Source organism: Leptodactylus fuscus, chromosome 2, assembly GCF_031893055.1.
Source record: "Leptodactylus fuscus isolate aLepFus1 chromosome 2, aLepFus1.hap2, whole genome shotgun sequence".
In the NCBI taxonomy this organism is placed as follows: Eukaryota; Metazoa; Chordata; class Amphibia; order Anura; family Leptodactylidae; genus Leptodactylus; species Leptodactylus fuscus.
In genome coordinates, this window is record NC_134266.1 from 78581784 (window position 1) to 78605862 (window position 24079).

Genomic DNA, 24079 nt, shown 5'->3' on the forward strand with positions numbered 1-24079 from the left:
TGGACACTGGTGGACCCCAACAACTATATTCGGGTCGAGCAGGTATGGAGAAATAAATTCTCTGTGCAGCACTTTTATCTCCGCCAGTTTTTGGGCAGTTTCTGTGACGGAGTCTCTGTTGGAGATGTGAACTTTATATATGCAAGAAGTCGAAAACTGTGTTTATCTCTATCGAAATCCAAATGTAACAAACAGATTAGGGCATAGGATAGAGAATAATAATAATAATAATAATTAATTAATAAAACTTCACTTTTATTTCACTAATTAAAAAAGCAGATGACCTCCAATCCACTATTAACCTCCCAAAAAACGTAATGGTGATATTAACTCTGATAATGGGATGAGAATAGATGGTACATTTGATGATGCACATTGTGAAATATAAAAATACTTGAGAAGTACTGATGGATCTCACTCCAGGATATGGACCTGGAAGAAAATTTGGGCCAGTCCCCCCAAATTACTTATAGACGTGGGAGAAGTTTGAGAGGCAGATTGTTTTGGTCATTTTGTGGGTCAGAAGCAACCAGGTACCTGGTTGGATTGGAGATCTACAGGTGATTTTTAGGAGTGGTTGCACGTGGGCAGATGTGTAAGACCAAAAGTGTGTCCTGTACAGTCACCAATGAGGTGGTAAAAATTGCCAATTTTATTAATTATTGCAGCAAGGGGTTTATATACTTGGCACAGTGGTCCTGCCTGAAAGATTATATTGCAAAAATCAAACGTGAATTTCAGGTCAGAATTAGGGAGCATTTTAATGACATCACTAATACCCGTGATACACCATTGGCAAAACATGTGCACACTTACCATAATGGACAGCCGGACTCTTTTCGCTTCACAGGTCTTCAAATTATTGAACCTCCAACCAGAGGGGGCCTTTTGGACAGACTCCTGCTTCAGTCTGAATGTATGTGGATTCATCGTTTCAGATTGATTTTTTCTGGTGGCATTAATGATTTTTTTTTTTTATCATTTGCCCCTTTCCTTTAAACACATGCCATTTCTGAGCCCTTTACTGTATATTTATCTTTAAAAAAAAACAAACAAAAAGCTAAAAAAACCCAGTGTGCTTACATGGCATACAATTTTACACACGATGTGTCATGACAGAATATATTCATATAACAAATCTAGAGAAAGCGAGTATGACAGTGATTTGTATCTATGGTGGATGATCCTGTTTGTAGTTTGATATATGGATGTATCCTTACATGAGCAATGTGGTCTTTATGTGGGTCTGATAGGTAAAGAATTTACTCTACTTTTTCTTGATGTTGCCCTTTCCTTTATGCATTAAAACGAGCATTGGTACAGTATGATGGGACTTCCTTAAACTAATGGGTTCATTTTATAGATAGGATCCATGCTTTGTTACTGTTGTTTTTTTGTTTTTTTTTTGTTTTTTTTGTTTACACACCAGTTTGGTCTATGATGATGAAAAGGGAAAGCTCAGCACTTAGTAGACATGCCTTCTCTGTCTCCTAGATGATCTTGACAGGGCTTGCCTGCCCCAGGGAGTGTCATTAGACCAGGGGGTGTTACAGAGGGAGGCATATCAGTATATAGTTCCACCCTCCTTGCACTCCAAATGGGTATGACGATACTGACTTTACCTAAGGGGCGGGTCCTGTCCCTTTATATGTAGACACTAGTGCACTGGTACCTCTCACACTGACAGAACGTATAGAAAATGCTCCTCTGATGATCCAGCAACTGCTAGAATGCTCATGAAATGCGTAGGGGGGTGTCTTTATTTATTTATTTTATTTAGTATTTATTTATTTTCTATTTTGAACTACCATGAGGGTCAGATTCCTATTCCTATTCACCTCAATAGGTGAAAGTTTAGTTTGGGGATCTAAGAGAATCAGCGCTTTAGCGATTGTAACGCTCTTATAAGAGCGCACTCCAGCTGAAGTGCTACCGGCTATAGTTGTGTGTAGTGTTGTGCACGCAGTTGAGATGTACATGCAGAAAAGCTGACTGTATGCACCTTTGCATTAGGGGAGTTTAGGGGAGTCTCAACAAACACATTTTGGGAGTACTATACATATTGGCTTAGTAATATTTAGGCAATTTATGTAAACTAGAAGACTCTGGGTGTCATTGTAGGGAAACTAAGACTGTATATAATCTCAGCTAATTCATTATGCAGGAGTAAATCAGACAATATCTGCTCCCTCCATTGTGACACTACTCCGGTTGTCATAAACCTGATGTCTAACTGACCCTATGGGCCAAATATTACATCCCTAACATAGAGCTCTCTCATGTTTATGTGGAATGCTACAATCTAACAAAACTTACATAGTGTTTTGCACTTGACGATACAACCTATGGTGTATTGCATGTTCGTTTGATTCCAATTTTTTTCACCTCAAATCCTACCCTCAATGCTATAGACTCCAGTATTTTAGATCTTGTGTGTTCTTGTGTGATCTCCATGTTTATTTCTATTTTTTTAATTAGTGAAATAAAAGTATTCATATTATCATTAGAGATGAGCGAACACTAAAATGTCCGAGGTTCGAAATCCAATTCGAACAGCCGCACATTGTTCGACTGTTCGAACGGATTTCAAACCCCATTATAGTCTATGGGGGGAAATGCTCGTTTCAGGGGTACGCAAAATTCGATAACATTATACTTACCAAGTCCACGAGTAACAGTCGGGCTGGATTCTCCTTGAAGTCTTCTCCCGGCGCAGCGCTCCCGCAGCGTCTTCCGGCTGGAATTCACTCTGCCTAGGCATCGGGGCCTAGGCAGAGCCGACTGCGCGTGCGCGGTCGGCTCTGCCCGGCCCGACGCCTGAGCAGAGCCGACTGCACATGCAAGGGCATGCCCGCGCATGCGCAGTCGGCTCTGCCTAGGCCGGATGCCTAGGCAGAGTGAATTCCAGCCGGAAGACGCCGCGGGGACGCTGCACGGAGAAGACTTCTAAAGGTAAGAGAAGAACCAGCGTTGAGTGGCAGAATGTATAGCATTCTGCCAATCAACGCTGGTTCTGCATCGAACCTTAAACTTCGAACAGCTAGTAGTGTTCGATCGAGTACAAGTATTTCGAATACCATAGTATTCGATTGAACACTACTCGCTCATCTTTAATTATTATTATTATTATTATTATTATTATTATTATTATTATTATTATTAAACTCTATCCTAGGCCCTAATTTGTTTGTTTGCCAGATTAAGGCCCCAGAATTGTAATAATGCCTGAATATACAGTCCATTTTTTTAAAATATAGTTATTAATGGTATTTTTTTCATAATTTTTTGTATAATACAATTCCAATGCAACTACTTCAAATATGTTGGCTAAAGAAAATTTATTTCTATTTATAATATGTTTTTTTTAAAGCAAAGAACATTTTAATGATGATTTTGCAGTGTAACATTAATGGGTTTAAATAACAATATATTCAATTGCTTCATATTGAAAAACCATAATGAATGTGGATTACTTGATAGAGATTAGTTCTATATTTGACATTCACTTTATCAATACATGTGACATTGTCTAAAACTTCACTTCTGGTGTTCACTAAAGTCATTATTTAAAGAAAAATGAATTGATTTGTCAATTATATTTTCATTATTAATAATAGCTATTTCCTTAGAAGACTTTAGCCCGCAGGTGAAAATATTTGTATCTCATTTTCTAGAGAGGAGTTAACAGCATTCTCTGGGGCCCTAGATACACAACAATGTCTAGGACTAGATAGATAGATAGATAGATAGATAGATAGATAGATAGATAGATAGATAGATAGATAGATAGATAGATAGATAAGAAATGGAAAAAATGGCAGCACTCCAATATTTAGAAAAAGTGTGGGTTTATTCCAAGCAGCTTCTAGTTTGGCTTTGCACCCGGTTTGTATGCTGTGCTGCTTCTGCATTTTTTTCTACTAGATAGATAGATAGATAGATAGATAGAGTATATCTATATGCAGGCTGAACAAGAACTGATCTATTGTTATTATCTCTGCATTACTGTGACGACAGACAGAGAAATAGTATGGCAGTCAACAGACAATTGTCATCATTGGGTGGTACACAGACTGGCATAGTCAAGTATGGTATAGCTGAAAACGTTTGAAGAATATGGAGAAATAGAAACACAAATCTGGTAGTAAACTACTGTAAATGTCCCTGTCATGTCGTATCAGGTGACTTTACCTAGACATCAATATAATCTCTTGCACATTTGCATAGTAATGGCAAACTTTCCATGAGTACAGCTGAAATTACGCAGTCCAGTCACACTAATGTGACTACCTGTCAAAACCCAGATTAACCACCTTTCACAGGAAGAAAGGGGATGTTGTAATGATGTTCACTGGGACATTGAGCCAAGCTAACTCCAGTGCCTTGGCCATCTGTACTAGGTTACACGGTTGAGCATCCATGGCGCGAACAACCCGATTGAGGTGGTCCCACAGATTCTCGATTGATTCCAAGTTCAGGGAATATGCTGGCCAATGGAGTACGGTAAACTCATCCTGGTGCTTCTCGAACCACACACGTACACTGCGAGCTTTATGACACGTCGCATTGTCCTGCTGGTAGATGCCATCATCCTGAGGAAATCATTTCACATGTAGAGGTGAACATGGTCCATAAGGATAGATGCATACTTGTGTTGATCCATCGTTCCTTCCACAATGATGAGTATACCCAATGGCTGATGACACGTGCCTTCTGCCATTGGTTATTTAACTTTGACATCAAAAGTAGGCGGTGGTCACATTAATGTGACTGGACTGTGTAGTTGGTGCTGACCAAATTCTAATGTTAGCCATGGCAGGAGAGGAATGAGTGATGCTGGGAGAAGCCGGAAGGAGGAAGGTTCAGATCTGGGCAGCGCAGAGCAGCAATGGTTACCTGCAGTCTCATTTACATAAAATAAGAAAACTTACTTTTAGACACAAAAAGCCCGTATTTGGGAGAATAAAAGGTACGGTGGGAAACAGGACTACATGGCAATGTGATTATTTGGAGGGAACATTTCTTTCTGACAGATTCCCTTTAACTTTAAAAAAAGGAAGAGGACAAATAAGGTACAGAAATATTACAAGAACTTCTTCATTTATCCTTTGTACTGCTTTGATATACTTCAATATCCAATGTCCATAATATTAATCATTTCTATTATTTAGATACAAAGTATCGATAAAAACATAGCAAATCCCAGCACGCCATTATATTAAATGTATATAGACCCACATTCTACTATTCACACATTCTGTATATTGCTTATGACTATCATAAAGAATAATGGAATGGATTGACATTTCCATTAAATAAATGAACTATGCCTCCTTATGGCCTATTCAGTTGTATGACTGTAAATTTTCTTGCTGCATAGCCCATTATGAATGATGAGGCCATTCCAGAATATATTTAAATGTACTTCTGACAGGAAACAAGTGTTCTAGTTGTAGAGAAATGGCAAAGAGCGTACATTATAATGTAGTTGGAATTATTTAGTTTTGCATTAGAAGGGTGTCTAAGGGCACAGTGAAAACATAAATCCGTCAAGCTTTGTTTCTGTCCTTCACGGCATCCTGGCTGCTTTAGTGACTGTTCCTTTTATATGCCCTACTGCATACCGTGAACTCATAGGGGTCAGTCCTTAAATGTACTGATGGATGTCTTCCTAGAATAAATTCGTTATCTCAGACTGCACTTTTAGGACTGTGTAATGATAAATACAATATATTTTCCTTTATATATTTTTTAAGCATTTTACCTGGATCTGAGATTTGAGTATACACATAGATAACTTTATTTTGAGTAGTATAAGAGTGCAAGAGTATGAGTTTGCATTATATTTAGTGATATGTAATGCTTGAACAAATGAAACATTTCCCAAATATATGCCCAAGATGTATGCAACTGTGTACCCATACAGGTACATATCCAGTAAAGAAGAAATGGAACAGCACTGCAAATGCTTATCTACTAGCTGAAGTAGTGAAGTATATAAAGAATCATATCAGGAATGCCATTGGATTTCAAATATGTTAAATAACAGCGTAGAATGCAACATTTCAGGTTACAAACCCTTCACCAGGCTGGAAATAATAAAAGAAAAAAACCCTTATCATCAGATTCCTACACTAAACTTGACAGTTCCTTCACTGTTTCAATTTGATAGGCCCTTGTTTCTTCAAGACTAGGGTTGAGCGATCGTGTTCGGAAAAAATCGGATTCTGATCGGCGATCGAGAAAAATTCACGATCGCGATCGGAATCCCGAACACCGTCTTTTTAGGTGGGATCGAGATCGGTAGTATTTCCCACAATGCTTTGCTTAGCCTTCACACTGAGTACGTAGTGTATACTCAGTGTGAAGGCTCCGCTGCGGTTCCATAGGAATGAATGGAAGCAGCCGGCACATAGCCTTAGCCTCTGCACGCCGGCTGCTTCCATTCATTCTAATGGAAGACTAAAGTAATATCTCTAGTAGCTACTTACCTCCAGAGATGGCTGCTCCGGTCTTCTTCGCCTCGCTGCCGCTCCACGCTGCTCTTCTTGCCTTGCTGCCCTGCCTCCCAGGTTAGTGGTTAAAGCGCTAGGAAGGCGAGGCTTGTGGCTTAGGAGAGTGTGGAAAGGTACAGGGCGGGGAGACGTGACGTCTCGCTTCCCAGTACCCGCCCACACTCTCCTAACCTGGGAGGCAGGGGGCAGCGAGGCGAGAAGAGCAGCGTGGAGCGGCAGCGCGGCGAAGAAGAACAGCGGAGCAGCCATCTCTGCAGGTAAGTGGACACCAGGGGGGACTAAGTAGCCAGAGGATTTTAAAAAAATCCTCTGGCTACTTAGTGATTCACTACACAGTGTGGATTCTAACAATTAAAGCATTCAATTGTTAGATTCCATGCTGTATAGTGAATAGGATTGCTTTTAAAATCCGATCTCTGATTAATAAAAAAAATCCCATTGACTTGCATTGGGATCGGAATTGGGATCGAGATCGGGTTAGAATGAAAAATGATCGGAAATCGGATTTTAAAATCGATCCTGAAAAGTCAAGATCGGCTCAACCCTATTCAAGACCCATTTGCACCCATCAGCCCAGTCTATTGACTTTGGTCTCATCACTCCAAATTACTGTCCACTTTTTGTTCTTTTTTACAAACTCAAGCCAACTTTTTTTTATCGAAGTCAAGACTTCTTCACCTTTTTTCAGGCAACCACTTAAGACGTGTGTAATGCACATCACATGGTGCTTGCATGGACGTTTGTGATCTCACTATTATGAAGCATATGAGCCACCTCCTCTGTCATGTTTGTTGTGTCAGAAACAATAGACCCTGTGATGAGCCAACTTGTTAACGCTGATATTTTGCATGGACTTCCATCTCTTGGTTTTTGAAAGGATGGACAGACTTAATTTTGTATTCTTCCAACTGTCTTGTCACTCACATGATGCAATTTGGCCAAAAGACCACTATCGATGACCTGGACTATTTCAATATTTTTGAGAAATCTTGGCTGATCCTCGATTTGACCATTGACCAGTGACCTTTCTGTTGGGAATCAACCTAATGACACACTGTGCTATTCAAAAATGTGAAAACAGGTTGTAATTTATAGTATACAAGAAGAAAAAAAGACTATTCCACCACCAGGAGAAAAACAGTAACAATGCAATTACATGACAAGAATCTGTATAACTAATCATATGCTAAATAGTTGCAAGTCAAATTTATGTATGAGATAGCCAAGATGATTGTCTATAAAATTATGGTAGTCTCACCTTCTAAGCTGTAGTGGATGGTGAGACTACCATAAAGTCAAAAGTTCAAAACATTGTTACCGTTTTGCTCATCAGTGTATTTCTGTGTTTTACTGGTCTTACTTGGCTTGTGTGCTGTATAGTAGTTCCTGGTGATAACCTGAGTCTTGATCCAGTGAGGTCCATGTGGCTCCACAGCTGGCTCTTAAACTAATCACATCCTTGCATAGCCATTAGAAATGCTATTCTACACATAATAATAATAATAATAATAATAATAATAATAATAATAATAATAATAATAAATTTTATTTATATAGCGCCAACATATTCTGCAGCGCTGTACAATTTGTAGGGTTCAAATACAGACAGAAAGATACATTACAAAGAAAATCATTTCACAAAATGGGACTGAGGGCCCTGTTGGCAAGAGCTTACAATCTATGAGGTAGAGGGGGTGACACAAGAGGTAGCAGGGGCGGCATTGCTTATGCAGAGGTCAGACACGTTTGTAATAGAGGTTACTGTCATTACAGAAACATAAAACTTTATTAGCCGTCACTAGTGGTGTCCTTTAACATGTGGATGGAGCTTGAACCTATAAAGTTAGCCTGAGATGACATCATATCATGTGGGGAAATGTGGGAGCGGGGACAGAGGAGGGTTAAGGGTTTACATTAGACATTGTGATAGGCTTGTCTGAAAAGATGCGTCTTTAGTTTGCATTTGAAACTGTAGAAATTGGGATTTAATCTGATTGTCCGGGGTAGAGCATTCCAGAGAAGTAGTGCAGCTCAGGAGAAGTCTTGTATATGAGCGTGGGAGGTTCTGATAATAGAGGATGTACAGTGCCTACAAGTAGTATTCAACCCTCTGCAGATTTAGCAGGTTTGAGAAGTTGCAAATAAGTTAGAGCCTTCAAACTTCAAACAAGAGCAGGATTTATTAACAGATGCATAAATCTTACAAACCAAAAAGTTATGTTGCTCAGTTAAATTTTAATAAATTTTAAACATAAAAGTGTGGGACAATTATTATTCAACCCCTAGGTGTAATATTTTGTGGAATAACCCTTGTTTGCAATTACAGCCAATAATCGTCTTTTATAAGACCTGATCAGGCCGGCACAGGTCTCTGGAGTTATCTTGGCCCACTCCTCCATGCAGATCTTCTCCAAGCTATCTAGGTTCTTTGGGTGTCTCATGTGGACTTTAATCTTGAGCTCCTTCCACAAGTTTTCAATTGGGTTAAGGTCAGGAGACTGACTAGGCCACTGCAACACCTTGATTTTTTTCCCTCTTGAACCAGGCCTTAGTTTTCTTGGCTGTGTGCTTTGGGTCGTTGTCTTGTTGGAAGATGAAATGACGACCCATCTTAAGATCCTTGATGGAGGAGCGGAGGTTCTTGGCCAAAATCTCCAGGTAGGCTGTGCTATCCATCTTCCCATGGATGCGGACCAGATGGCCAGGTCCCTTGGCTGAGAAGCAGCCCCACAGCATGATGCTGCCACCACCATGCTTGACTGTAGGGATGGTATTCTTGGGGTCGTATGCAGTGCCATCCAGTCTCCAAACCTCACGTGTGTGGTTGGCACCAAAGATCTCGATCTTGGTCTCATCAGACCAGAGAACCTTGAACCAGTCTGTCTCAGAGTCCTCCAAGTGATCATGAGCAAACTGTAGACAAGCCTTGACATGACGCTTTGAAAGTAAAGGTACCTTACAGGCTCGTCTGGAACGGAGACCATTGCGGTGGAGTACGTTACTTATGGTATTGACTGAAACCAATGTCCCCACTGCCATGAGATCTTCCCGAAGCTCCTTCCTTGTTGTCCTTGGGTTAGCCTTGACTCTTCGGACAAGCCTGGCCTCGGCACGGGAGGAAACTTTCAAAGGCTGTCCAGGCCGTGGAAGGCTAACAGTAGTTCCATAAGCCTTCCACTTCCGGATGATGCTCCCAACAGTGGAGACAGGTAGGCCCAACTCCTTGGAAAGGGTTTTGTACCCCTTGCCAGCCTTGTGACCCTCCACCATCTTGTCTCTGATGGCCTTGGAATGCTCCTTTGTCTTTCCCATGTTGACCATGTATGAGTGCTGTTCACAAGTTTGGGGAGGGTCTTAAATAGTCAGAAAAGGCTGGAAAAAGAGAGAATTAATCCAAACATGTGAAGCTCATTGTTCTTTGTGCCTGAACTACTTCTTAATACTTTAGGGGAACCAAACAGAATTCTGGTGATTTGAGGGGTTGAATAATAAATAACCCTCTGAATAAACTTTTCACAATTTAAAAAAAAACTTAAACAAAGAAATAACATTCTTTATGGCTGCCGTGCATTTCACACTTCCAGGCTGATCTACAGTCCAAACGTCACAATGCCAAGTTAATTCAGAATGTGTAAACCTGCTAAATCTGCAGGGGGTTGAATACTACTTGTAGGCACTGTAAGTGTTAGGTCATTGAGTGAATGGAGAACACGGGTTGGGCGGTAGACAGAGATGAGGGAGGAAATGTAGGGAGGTGCGGCATTATGGAGAGCCTTGTGGATGAGAGTGATAACTTTATATTTTATTCTATAATGAATAGGCAGCCAATGTAACGACTGGCACAGACCCGAGGCATCGCTGCAGCGTCTAGACTGATAGATGAGCCTGGCCGCTGCATTCAGAATAGATTGTAGAGGGGGGAGTTTAGTGAGGGGAAGACCGATTAGTAAGGAGTTACAGTAGTCAAGGCGAGAATGAATCAGAGAGACAATAAGTGTCTTTAGTGTATCTCTGGTAAGGAAAGGGCGTATTCTGGAGATGTTTTTGAGGTGGAGGTGACATGAACGTGTGAGAGATTCAATATGAGGGGTGAAGGAAAGGTCTGCGTCAAACATGACCCCGAGGAGTTATAGTAAGGCCTGAGACTACAATGGATGTATCAGGGACAGATCTATTAGATGGTGGAAACAGTAGTAGTTCAGTCTTAGAGAGATTTAGTTTCAGATAGAGTGAGGACATGATATTTGAGACAGCAGAGAGACAGTTGCTGGTGTTCTGTATGAGTGCAGGGGTGATGTCCTGGGAAGATGTGTATAATTGGGTGTCATCAGCATAAAGATGGTACCTGAAGCCAAATCTGGCAATGGTTTGTCCAATGGGGGCTGTGTAGACAGAAAAGCGCAGGAGGCCTAGGACCGAGCCCTGAGGAACCCCAACAGCAAGGGAAAGAGGGGAAGAAACAGAGCCTGCAAATGATACACTGAAAGTGCGGTCTGAGAGATAAGAGTAGAACCAGGAGAGCGCAGTGTCATTGAGGCCAACTGAGCGGAGCATAGTGAGGAGGAGTTGATGGTCAACAGTGTCAAAAGCTGCAGAGAGGTCCAGAAGAATAAGAAGACAGAAGTCCCCATTGGATTTAACCATTAGGAGATCATTGGAGACTTTTGTGAGAGCCGTTTCAGAGTGCAGAGCACGGAAACCTACCTTTTGTATGGAAATTGCCTCAGTGGCTTTTGAATGAGTCTGTTTTTATTCATATGCTTATTAACTTCCAGCCAGCACAGGCAGAGGGTGCACGATGAGACTTCCAGGGTGCACCAAGATGCTAATTAGCATATGAATAAAGACAGGCTCATTCAAAAACCACTAAGGTGATTTACATACAAAAGGTAGGTGTGGAATAGTCTTTCTAAAGGCTATGCAAGTATGTGCCTAGTTAAAAATGACTTTTCCCAATGATAAAGCTCCTTTAAATTACAATACGATTCATGGTATGATTCTTTAGATGCTTATGTGAAATAAAAACAAAATCACCAACATAACCTCTTGGAGGGTTGTCCTACTTATTCTTTACTAGATTACTATCTGGAGTTTGTCGAGTTCCTGGGAGAGTGCATCTATTTGTGGAGTCTAAACTTAGTGCTGTCTGGTATCTGCACACTTTTATAGTTACATACAGTATAAAGGGCTTATGTAAATTAACCTATATTTATGATTATGTAAGAATTAGTTTCTGATATACTCATTATTACTGGTTTTTTCATAACTAGAATTTAGTGACACAGGATACTTTTATATGTATGCAGTTTTTTTGCTGTGAGGTTGACAATTCCTATGGGTTGGCATAGTAGCTATCATGTGTGGTTCGAGGTTTGGGCGTAATCAATGCCTATTAAGTTCTGGTGTTTTAGGTCATGTGTCCTAAAAGTATATATTGTGTGAGAAGTTGCATGAACATTGTACATTCAATTTTGCTCTGATGAAGGGATTCAGCCACAATCCCGATACACGTTAGCGATGAGCGACCTTTTAACCACTATTTTTTTCTTTTCTTTCTAACTTTTTTGCACACTGTCAAACACGTCTATGTGTACTGTTTTTAAACAATGGACCGAATGAAGGTTATGTCTTATAACTAAAGATTCCTGGAGCACAGAACGTACTTGCTTTTTTCCTTAAAGTGTCTACATATTACCCCAAGAGGTCCGGGGGACGGGACGTGCACCAGCTGAATCACTGAGAAGATTGGTGAGCTATTTACTGACCACATTGTTTTCTATTTTTTACATACAGTATGTCTATAAATTACCTTTATTTATAAGAATAAAACATGTGTGCCTCTTTGTGTATGCTTTTTGGCATACAGTTGTATTGTAAACCTAGCAGGCTAGTCTGGTGATCCCGGCTTGTCCTGCAGGTACATCATTCACATGACTGTTGCCGTTGATCACTGGTAGCTAATGGGTGACTCTTGGTTTCCTGTTATGGGTTTTCAGTTGATACTGAATTAAGTCGTCAATCTTTATAGTTCCATTTAATGTTCCACTGTTTATGAGCGGTAACCAATAGATTATCAAAACTGAAATGATTGTCTTGACACTGGAGTCAGCATTTAAGCTCCTAAAGAACAGTACAAGAAATTACCATGATGAATGATCGAAATGGTTAATATGTTACTGTAAATTACACTTGAATTGCCTTTAAAATATACACTTAGCAAGTATTTTGCCCAGGAGATGCATCTGTATTCTGTTTATTCATTTATGAAAACATAAGATAAAAAGAATGGATCCAGGGATAGAGGCGTTAGCACTGGGAAGCTCTAAGTGTGAACAGATCTCTTTGCAGAGCTCATTAATTTTGTTTAAACTTCCATTTGCAGAAATATCAGGAGAAACAAGTTTTCCTCATGCTGAGTCAGTGGACTCATTAGCATAAGTAATTGCAGAATTATTCCTCCAGGCTTAGCACCCCTGGGCTGTACTGCCTGTCCAGAGCTGTTAATACAGCAATGTAGGGAAGATGTGATGGATCTCATGGTTCTGCTGAATGATTTCTGAGCATTAAGATGGAAAGCCTGAAAAAGTTTTCAGAGTCTATTGGACATGTTGAATCATAATGAGATGTTCATAGACAGTTACTTGACAGGAAAGCATGGTAGTGCCGACAAAGCTGTAGTAAAATGATGGAAAGTTTTAATGTCTGATGTTCTCTGACAGCCATATATGATGATGGCAAGATGAAGAGTTGAGCATATGAATATGAATACAGCGCTCTCTCAAGTTACAATATTAATTGACTTTGAAACAATCATTGTAACTTGAGCATACTGGATCTTTTGACCCTAATTCTACTGAAAACTAGTTTATCAATGCCGCTTAAAAGCCACAAGAAAGGAATAAAAAAATATTGGGAGATAACTAAGACAGATAAAGTCCATGCACAGGTCAAACAGAGCTACTGAACAGAGATGGACAAACATATGAAGATGTCTTTCTTTTTGGGCCGTTTGGTTCAAAGATTCATTTGGGGCTGAACTTGTTCATCACAAATCATAAGTCCTTTTATTATACTCTGAAGTCTATTCAGACTCAAGAATATATAATAGTTGGAGGTAAACAAACTTAATAAACAGTTACACTTACCTCCCATTTATTGCTTCCTAAGGGTCCTCCTCCTGCCTCTTTGGACTCCTGGATGATGTCATACACCCCGGGGGGGCCGCTAATACACCCCTGGGGGGGCCATAATAGCATCATGACACTGTTATGCAAGCATTAAGATTTCAGCGTGCTCCTTGTGACTTCTGATGTCCATTCACAGGCATCAGTGGTCCCCTTGAGGCACACAACATTATCCAGGAGGCCAAAAGAGGCCAGAAGAGAGCCCAGAGGAAGCACCAGACACCATCAATATGTTCAAGAGAGGTGAGAGAGGTAAATATAACTGTTTACTATGTTTATGCACCTGAAGTTACCTAAGAGTGTAAAGCAGGGTTCACAGGTTAGTTTTTTTGGACCAGAATTTGATGCGGAGGACGCCTCAGATTCCGGTCCAAAAAATGGCTAGACGTGCAGTGCACCGGCATCCAGTCATGGCACTCTGCTCTGGATTAGGCCCAAATGAATGGGCCTAATCGGGAGGGAGGTGTTGGGAGGCAGACGTCTGCGAAATCCGGAATCAGCTGCGGAATCCGTCTGAAGAAAGGGCAGGTTGCTTCTTTTTTCCACAGACGGGAACAAACTACTCACGGAAAAAGGAAATGACCAGCTTCCATTGATTTCAATGGAAGGCAGTTTTTTGAGCCGGATTCTGATGCGGATTGCACGTCAAAATCCGACCCGAAAAGCCCCGCGTGAACCCGGCCTAATAGTGGTTCGTGAATGACGAAACCCCAAAAGTTTGGGTTTAGGTCGAGCCCAAAACTTTTGGAAAATTTGTGTTCAATGCAGTTCAATCTGAATCAGTTCAGTCAGCTCTACAAATGGATGCTGGGAAACCTCTCTATAAAGATTGGAGCTTTAGGGTCTTATAAATTATAGTGTACATTAACGTAGTGTACAAAGTAAGAGATTCTTCTGGTATGGAAAGCTGTACAGTTCATGAAGAGCAGGTGGAGATAAATACAACACAGGTAGATAGAAGAACAGTACATGTAACACAGGTAGATAGCAGTACTATAGGTTTAGTAAAGGTGGAGGACATTCTAGTACTTGTAGTGCAAGTAGGGAGCAGTACAGTACATCTTGTATAGGTGAGATGTGGGACATATAGCACAAGTAGGGTATATTGCATTGGAGAGCATATGTAGTATATATGGATTATAATAAGGCCTGTCCTAGTGGCAGGCTCTGGTGAATGACAAGGAGTTGCAGCTTCTAAATACATATTTGAGTTAGATATTTCACTGGTTTATGCCATTTATCTGCCCCTTTCTGTAGGAATACACAAATTAAAGTATCGGAATATTCAGTCAGTATTCAGCAAGTGAATGGAACTTAGAACAGGCAAAGTTGTCACGTTTAATTGTAAATTAAAAACTTGGAATTATAGACTAAGATATGAGAATAAAGAGGTGACCCCAACAAGCCTCATACACATACAACACTACTCAATGACAGAGTATACCTATTGTATCTAATGCTAATGATACTAGAAAATTATTTTTACACTTTAAATGTTCATGTTTTCTTTTCTTTTTTTTTTTCCTTATCTTCCCCTGGTCTGTTGGTAACTTCTGTGTGGGTGACAGGACCCCATCACAGGATATTTTTGCTGATCTAGCTCCCAATAGTTTCTATGATTCACCTATTGTAACTGAGCCCCCTGGAACCAGAGTTTTGTTTCATAGCCTCCCATTCCCAAGCAGTATAAAAAAATCCAATAAATAAAACTTAAAATAAAAAAATCCTATGCTATTCTATCCTAATCCTATCCTATGAAGTGAATTTTTTTTTTTTTTTACAAAATAATCCTATCCTATGAAGTGAAAACGCAGGATCTTTCTCCCGTTGCACATTCAGTCTGACTGCAGCAACGCTGAATATAAGTGTGACTTTAAGTCATGGTTCTAATGGTTCTATGTAAATACTTATTTTATACTGATATTTTTAAGCATACAACAACAACATGGTACAAATGAGTGATGTAGAAATCATTTCCTATACAGACAAGTGTCCAACCAAAATAATAGGCTCCTAGGCTGTATATATACCCAATAGAGCCTATCTCACATGGGAAATGGATCCAAGTGAATAAAATACACAAGCTTGTAATAAATACTAATATCCCAATTGTGCCTAGAAAGGTACTGTGAATGCACTAACTAAGCACCATAAGCGTAACAGCAATATTCCATATGAAATGACCTATCCATATTGAGCATCAGAGTCCACACCAAAGTCCTCTGACCCGCCCCAATGCACATTTCGGATAAGTGCATTCTTCCAGGGGGTCTTTTATGTGCATATACTTTGTCTTAGGGTGCACACACTGACTCTTGTATTACACATTTTTTTCATCTGTAAACTAGCCTTATTTTGATTATTGATACTGTGTGCTTGTGTCTATGTGCACGTGTTAGCACCTTTTATACAATAATTCTATGTATGTATCATTCATCTTGTCCATGCCATTGTCCTCGACCAATTTTTCTGTTTACTTGTATTTGTTCTCTTTGTATTTTGACATTAATACATTTTGTAATTGTATAAGAATTTTTGTCTATGGTGAGTACTTCCTTTTCTCTTTTTTTGTGGTTTATTTGATGTTTTTTAAGACCTAGCTGCCAAACACCAACAACACCATGTGGATATTTTGATATTGCGATATTGAGATCATTGCAAAGTGCCAAGCCAAAAAAGGAGGAATGAGAACAATGGCCATATAAAGCCACCACTGCCTAAAGTTAAAAGTGGGCACAGATAACGTGACCAGGAGAAAAGTTTGGTGGAGCTATGAGTGTCACCAATGTACTTGAATACATTTTTTTTAATGAATGTATTTTCAGGTTTGTCTGACACCCTTTTAAGTACGTTCACCGCGGTCTTACATCATAGTAACAAGTTTCTGCCCAATTAAAGGGTTGGGTAATCCTAGTGATGCTTTGATGCTTTCTGCCATGTTTTAAGCAGCAAATTGATTTGTTATAATGGAATGACACATGCACCTACATCAGCTTTTCTTTCTAAGATTAAGTGCCATGCTGGTTTCGATATAAGCTGAGCTACAGATATATTTTCTTTTCCTCCAAGAGGAAACACAGCACTGTAAATCTAATATGCTCATCCATTAAAATGTATCACCACCTACTGAGTAATTTATTGACATCTATAAGAGTTCTCAGCAGAAAGAAGCCCTAGTGGCCACTGTGGACATTATTAAATTACTCCTAGAGTTATAAATTTTTATCTCTGAGTGAGGTATTGGCATTGGAGAATGTGTCTCCTAAATTCCCTTGTTGTGTATTTTTGTCGAGGGTTAAAGAAATCCTTATGCGCTTTGAGAATTCCTAAATGACATTATAAAAACAGCTGGTTCCCATAGCTGCCAGTGTGAATGAAAATATCGCACTGCATCACTGACAGATACATCTGCTAAACACAGTCTAAAAAAATCCTACTGTTACATCAAACCCGTTCCCAGTCAAATTAAAAAATGAAAAGCTTTCAAATAAATTAATGAGAGACCATTCACCAGGTAAGACAACCTGAATGGAGGATATGATAGCATGCAATTACAGCAGAGAGAGGAAACTAGATATCATGCTACCTGTATTGGGAGTTAAATCCCACTTGTTACTTTGTATCATTTTTATAGCATGTTATTATCTGGCTTTTTAGCTTATTAAGATACAGACTAACTAGAGAGATTCCGAAGGCGTCATTTATTAGATCCACCATTAGCAAATATTGGACCGTCTTAGAGGAGGATCCTACCTTGCGTGACAAAGACATAAGGAGACCATTAATCACTTTCAGACGGAGTGGCGCTATTAAAAATCAGATTCTTAGAAGTTGTTTACCTCCTTTGAGTCCAACTGGTTAAAAAATATGCTACCTTCGGGGAACCACAGAAGTGGAAATTGTGCATTTTGTGACTATAATTCAAAAGCTAAATCCCTGAAGATGGGTAGTATACGTTTATTAATTACAAGGCCATTTAATATTTTGCACATGAGGCTTTTATGACATTGGAAAAAATATTAGATGCTTATTAGAGATGAGTAAAATGTTCGAGATTCTATATTCGTTTCGAGTAGCCCCTCAATATTCGACTACTCGAATCGAATATCGAACCCTATTATAGTCTATGGGGGGAGGCAACATTCAGGGGTAGGCAACATTCGATCAAATTATACTTACAAAGTCCACGAGTGAGGGTCGGGCTGGATCCTCCGAGCAGTCTTCTCCTTGAAGCGTCCCCGCGTGCCCGATGCCCGTGCCCGTCCCCGCGTGCCCGATGCCTGGCAGAGTGAATGAAGAGCCGGAAGACGCCGCGGGGAAGCTGCACAGAGAAGACTTCTAAAGGTAGGAGAAGAACCAGCATTGATTGGCCGACTGTATAGCATTTGGCCAATCAATGCTGGTTCTGCATTGAACTTTTACATTCAAACAGCGAGTGGTACTCAATCGAGTACGAGTATTTTGAATACCGTAGTATTCGATCAAATACCTACTCCATTGAGTACTACTCACTCATCTCTAATGCTTATATATCAGATTCCGCGAACATGGTAAATCAATAACCTCAGGGATGGTTCGCCTAGGGTAGTTCAACATATAAGGGAAGTCCATGACAGTAATCCAGAAATCCTCACTTTTGCAGGGATTGAGCAGGTCCCTATCCTATTAATATTATAAATGTGAAATGTTTGTGAGTTTGTGGGTTTGAGACTTTGGATGTTCGGATGTTTGGCGGTCAATCACGCAAAACCCGCTCCACCGATTTGGCTGAAATTTTCCACAAACATAGTCACTACACTCGATTGCGCAATAGGCTACTTTTCGTCACAATAGCGCACATACGTTTTTCCCAGGACCCCCACAAAACCCAAACTCACATCACTATCTCTGCAATCTCACACACTTTGGACCATAGCAAGCCACAAAATTCATATTACCCTCTACAGCAGAGGTCAGCAACCCCTGAAACCCCAAGAGTGGCACTCCTGCCATATTTCACTGGCATGCCAGCAGCACAGGACCTGCAAGAGTTAAATGAAGTCTCTGCTAGAGCTGAGGCATAAGGACACTCCCCTTTGAGAGGGATGCAGGAAACCCAGGGGGTGGAGCTTAATCGCTCAAGTCTCTGCCTGCTATAGTGATAGCTCCTGCCATCTGCACCCTGCAAATGTTCCTGGAGGACAGGAAGCTGCTAGCAAAGTGAAAGTAAGAAACACACAGCTACCTTCCTTTAGTTCCTATTCTCATTAATGTCAGGCATTTGGGGTTATTTGTTTAGTGTTATTAACTCCATGTGCCTCACATTAATAGGAATAAACCCCATCATGTCCCTCATATTAACCCCTGTGTGCCCCATATAAAGGTTACTAATATGTGAGACATATGGAGGTACTAATAAAAGACCTCAATAATGAAGATACTTAATTATTACCTCCAAGTCTCTCACATATCAGTAACTAGAGATGAGCGAGTACTGTTGGGATCAGCCGATCCGAACAGCACGCTCCATAGAAATGAGTGGATGCACCTGGTACTTCCGCTTGGACGTAGCCGGCGCGCTTCACCCCCCGCGTGCCGGCTACCTCCGTTCATTTCTATGCGAGCGTGCTGTTTGGATCGGCTGATCCGAACAGTACTCGCTCATCTCTATCAGTAACTCTTACACAGGGGTCAATGTGAGGGACATTATGGGGTTAATTGCTATTAATAAGAGGCACATGGAGTTACTAAACTGTCATGCACAGGGACAGACTTTATGTTGCTTGCTCAAGAGTATCCTGTGCCCAAAACTTACATGTACTGGCGCAAAATAACAAATCACACAATGTTGTATATCAAAGTATATTAACCTGAAATACCTCTGTCCCAAAGTCACTATGTACAGTTTATACCAACACCGTATAGCGGCTGAAATACAAATTACATTCAACACAAAAGTCTCACGTATTCTCCGAATTATAGCAAAAACAAGATACAAAGTTACATTTTATACCCCATACTTTATACACACTACTAAAACCTTACCCGCGCCTGTATTTACCCACTTCTACAATCACTGCAGACGAAGTCGCGGGTACCAGCTAGTACTTAAATATGGTGGAGACAGGCATAAAACGCTACTACATGAGGAAGCAATGTGAATTATGAGAACAGGGGCTCTGAGTCCATTGGGCTTAAATGATAGAATGTGCAATATACAATATGGGAATGTTTTTGTAATGCAAAGATGTACGTAAATCATTCTTATATATTGGTTTAATATTGAGGGGCATCTTTACTCATGTGCTATATAAACATGAATATGCCTCTATGATATAGTGATAGTGCCACTTTTTCTCTTGTGCGTTCTATTTAAACATGAACTCTTTATATTTCATATTTTCTGGTTCTGTACTTTTGGATCATGGAATATTTTATGTTCTATATATACTGTGTTTGGACTATTGGGAATTTGTTGATGTCCTTGATACTTTGCTTCCCCAAACTGCACATGCTACCTGTTTTTATTTTTTTTTTTTCTAATTTTGAGGCAATAGATCACACTTTGTGATCTATTTAGCCTCCTATGAAGCCAGATCAGCTTCCCAGGTTTCTATACAGAGAAAAGAGCGTCCCATTGTTGCCTTGGTAGCGCCACATCACATAACACGAGCGGAAGATGGGGCGTTATTGTAACGCCCCTTCGGCTGACATTAAGTATCTGTGCCCACCATCCGGGCACGGAGAACGGTGGTTTTTACCGCCACTATCGGATATTAGAGAAGCTATGCCATTGTAGCACTTACCTTAGACCTCTGTTACTGGTAGGGACGGTGTTCCTGAGACTAGGGATTCCGACCCGGGGAAAGCTAGCATCATAGACAGCTCTAGTGTAATTACAGGTCTATGCGGGTGCAGTACCGCATTGAAACCGCGAGACACCTATTTATAACTGGTCTCCTGAGGAACCCCAAAAGTAGGGGTGAAACGCTTAGAGACTCAAACATAAAGACATTCAATGGTTTGGTAGAGCCATTTGGATATTTAACACTATCAGCGGCTGTTAAATAGGCTGCTGGATTGTGTCTGTTACTGCATGGTAACTGTGGAAATTAAGTTGCTACATATTAATGGGCAGTGCTACCACAGGGAAATATCGTGCTTTACACTATACAGTACAGGAGAAAAGAGTGGCTCCTTGTTCGTTTACTCAGTAGATATTCAGTTTGAGTTTGTTATTATTAGTGGATCCTTAAACCAGTTTGGTTAGGGAATCTAGAAGCACCTATCTATATTTAAAGATAATATTTTACTGAAGGCATAGGTTTCCATATATATGCATTGCAGTCTCACCTGAAACACTAAAAGAAAGGGTGAGGTTTGGTGGAATTTCAATTATACATGATACCAAATATACCCTGGTGTTTAGGAATAGTAGGTGTAGTTTTGTCACAGATTTTATTATATATTTGTACCCGGGCTAGTTATATTTTAAAGTATATCAATAAAAATAGAATTTTAATGCCATTTTTTGGATGTCCTTGTAACGTGCCACACTCCGTTCTGTGCATGCATGTAATTGGTGCCAACTGGGGAAGCATGGAAGACAGAGCATACAACAGGTGAGTTCCTGAGGTTTAGCAGGACAGGGCTAGAGAAAGTGCTTAGTGTGTGAACGATCCTTGCCTGACACTACATAAGGGCCTATCTCCATATGTTTGCTGTTTTTATACATTGTTGGAATAAAGTGGACCTTTTTACAGATCCTGGTGAGTACCCCCTTCTTTTTTCTTTTTGTATGAAATTTCTTAAAGTTGTAATTCATGATCTATTGGGATCTTTTCAACACCTCCATTCTGTTGTCATTGAGTAACATAAGGGTGAATTAGGGAGTGCCACTCCTGCTTCTTATTTGGATTGTTGCTACAAGACTTCTTGTTTTTTTCATGAGATCTGAGCACACCTATATAGCAATCCAATAATTACAGACATGGAAGAGAATACATTGAATATGAAGGAGACTACTGACACTACAATGCAAGCACGAATGGAGGACGCAGAGTTGTTTTTGTTGTGCAACCAAAAAAGATGAACTCCAAGTTCTAAGCACCAAATCACTTGAATTAAAAGTGACTAATTTGGCAGAATGTGAAATTCACCTGTTTTGGACTGTCAATTCGTTGAAGTCATATAGTACTAGTAATAGGATGCCTAGTGACCTTAGAGTTTATAAAAACACATCCAAATTTCAAGACGACTCTGAAATCCTAGAAGAATGGAGGTTGGACCATTTTGGAACATTCCCTTAGATTGCTGTGCTTGTTCTATAGTGAAATGAAAAAGAATATGAATCAATTACAGCTGACCTATGTAAGGCCAAAACAGAACTAGACTAACTGAACAGCAATTCTCAAATTTGTATAAAAAATTTGGAGAAGAGGATAATACCAATTCAAGCAGACACAAAGGAATGTAAATGTGATAGATATTTAAGAGACAAACAGGACTTTGAATCTGTAAAATTCTTTGAAGTGAACGCAAAACACAACTATAATGGCAGAAACCAAGGATGCGAAGACAAAAAACAAGGGAATATCTAACCCCGCATACTGAATCTAGTGCCACTGATAATCAGAACATGAATGCATCGGGGGTGAAAGAAGGAAGTACCTCAAGATGTGAAGGTCCCTTTCGGAAAACTATGAGAAAGGGACATGGAAAGAAGTGGAGCAATGAGTCAAAAAAGTACATATGTGTCATGGAGGCAGTGAACATACCAACCTCACGTGGTGAGATATACAGTAATGAAAAAACAGTTGTGAAGGTCACAAAAATACCATTGACTGATGATTGTCTATCCTTACTAGCCAAAGGATTACATTTTGGTTTGCTGGAAGATTTGGACATTGTGAATTTGCAAATGAGTTCTCTCCCTCTCTCTCTCCAGCGCCGCCTCCATCTTCATCAGCAACGGCCTCTTCATCTTCTTCTTCCGGCACTGGGGGTCACACTTGTACACCTGCACAGTCGCTGTCGTGCCGCAGGCAGAGCTGAGTGCAAATGGCCGCTTACGTGAGCATGCGCAGTACGCTCTTGTAGTTCTATAGAATACAGAACTGATTTTTAACTGAACGACGGGGCGAAGAAGACATATAAAGGTAGGAGAAGAACAGCCGTTCTTAAGGCTATTACAATGTGTCAACTAGAAAACAAAAGTTTTAAATGGTAGAATCCCTTTAAAGGGATTCTACCATTAAAGCAACTTTTTTTAATTACCACGTCGGAATAGCCTTAAGAAAGGCTATTCGTCTCCTACCTTTAGATGTGGTCTCCGTCGCGCCGTTCCTTAGAAATACCGGTACTTACCGGTATGCTAATGAGGTCTCAGCAGCAATGAGGGCGTCCTTCTTCATCTGCCTCCTCCCCTTGTCTGTCGTCTTCTTTCTTCGTCATGTCTGATGCCTGCGCAGTCGGCTCTGATAGCTAGACCCTGTTAGAGCCAACTGCACATGCCGACCGGTGGCCATATTTCCAAGGCTGCAATTGCGTGCATGCGCAGTACGCTCCTCACGTCTTCGCCGAACAGAGTGTACTGCGCATGCTCAGTAAGGTCCGTACAGCCCTCCGTTGCCTGGATGAGTTCACTTGTGCATCGGAGGGCTGTACAGACCTTACGTGAGGAGCGTACTGCGCATGCGTGCAATTGCAGCCTTGGAAATATGGCCGCCGGCCGGCATGCGCAGTCGGCTCTAACAGGGTCTCGCTGTCAGAGCCGACTGCGCAGGCATCAGACATGACAAAGAAAGAAGACGACAGACAAGGGGAGGAGGCAGATGAAGAAGGACGCCCTCATTGCTGCCGAGACCTCATTAGCATACCGGTAAATACCGGTATTTCTAAGGAACGGCGCGACGGAGACCACATCTAAAGGTAGGAGACGAATAGCCTTTCTTAAGGCTATTCCAACGTGGCAATTAGAAAAAAAGTTGCTTTAATGGTAGAATCCCTTTAAATATTCTACAAAAAACCCAAGCCAGAGACAAAACCAGAGAGGTAGAGGTACTGTGTAAAATTGAGCATTTTTTTTTTTTTTTTTTTTTATGAGAGATACTTTTAATGAGAGAGAAAAGAGTTGTTAGTTAGACTTGTTAGAAGTGTCTGATTCTCCTGTTGGTTTAGAGCTATTCATTGGTGGTGTTAAATCAATGTTTAATCCCCCTATACTAGATTGGATACTCTTTATAAACAAGTAATGGGAGAGATGAAAGCTTTTATATCTCCCTATATTATAAAAATGAATTTCTGTCTGTCTGTCTGTCTGTCTGTGCTCTAATGCAAACCAAACGACTGGACCGATCTTCACCAAATTTGGTACAGAGACACTTCAGGTATCCGGGAAGG